This window comes from Dryobates pubescens, chromosome 10 (genome assembly GCF_014839835.1).
Source record: "Dryobates pubescens isolate bDryPub1 chromosome 10, bDryPub1.pri, whole genome shotgun sequence".
NCBI classification, from domain to species: Eukaryota; Metazoa; Chordata; class Aves; order Piciformes; family Picidae; genus Dryobates; species Dryobates pubescens.
In genome coordinates this window covers 14,234,157-14,235,153 of record NC_071621.1, presented here as the reverse complement: position 1 = coordinate 14,235,153, position 997 = coordinate 14,234,157, and positions in this window count along the sequence as shown.

The window sequence follows — 997 nt, the reverse complement described above, 5'->3', positions numbered from 1 at the left end:
AGTGCACTTTAAAAAAAAATTATCTTGGGATTTTATTATTATTTTTTTTTTTAAGTATCCAAGATGCCCTTTGTATTGTGATGTCTTAGAGCACTTTGCCTATTAGATTTGTTCATTGGACCCTCGAAGCGTCAGCGTGTTTTAACAAGATGGGATTGCAAAAGCTGCATCTTCAAAACGGTTTCCAAAAAGAGGAAAAAAATAATATGATGGTAGTCACTGAGATTTAGTTAAACCTGTGACAGTGGAATGTACTCCTGGTAAAAAGAAAAGAAAAGCAAATGACAGCAAAATTCTCCAGCTCCTGCTATTGAGAAGCCCTTGCCCGGATAGTGAAACAGCTTTCAGCGCAAAAGAGGAGTGGTATTTTGCTGTGTCTTTTTGTTAGCTGTTGAGCAAAACAACCATCAAAAAGGAAAAAAAAAAACCAACAAAAAAAAAGAAGAATGTTTAATAAATATTTGTATTTTTAAATAGCATGTGAGAGAAAAAGTGTCTCTGACAGTGCTGGAAAAGCCCCAGGAATTTTTGGGATTGTTTGGTTAGGTGCAAGCTTTCTTGCACTTCTGCTCAGTTAGAAGAGTTAAGGTTATATTTTTTTTTTTTTCCCCATAAGCCTAAAAAATGTAGTTTCAGGGTGGGTTTTTTGTTTTGTTTGGTTTTGGTTTTGGTTTTACATTCTTGTTGATGGATGTTTGGAAATGAGCAAAATCACTAACTAGCAGCAAAATGGGTTTGCCAGTGGATATATTTTTGTTGTTGTTTTCATGCTTTACAGAAGGTAGATTAAGGGTCGGATGAGGCATTCCTTTGTGCCCTAAGCCCATGAAATGCTCATCTGCTCTTCTTAATCTTTGGTTATTTATTGAAATAGAAGATTTGACAAGAGAGGCCAAGTTGTTTAAAACGTTCCTGTGAAACAGGCAGGTGTGTGAGTTCTAACACAAACAGGGTGGTGGTGGAGCTGGAAGGGGAGGGGGGGTTATTTTGTTATAAA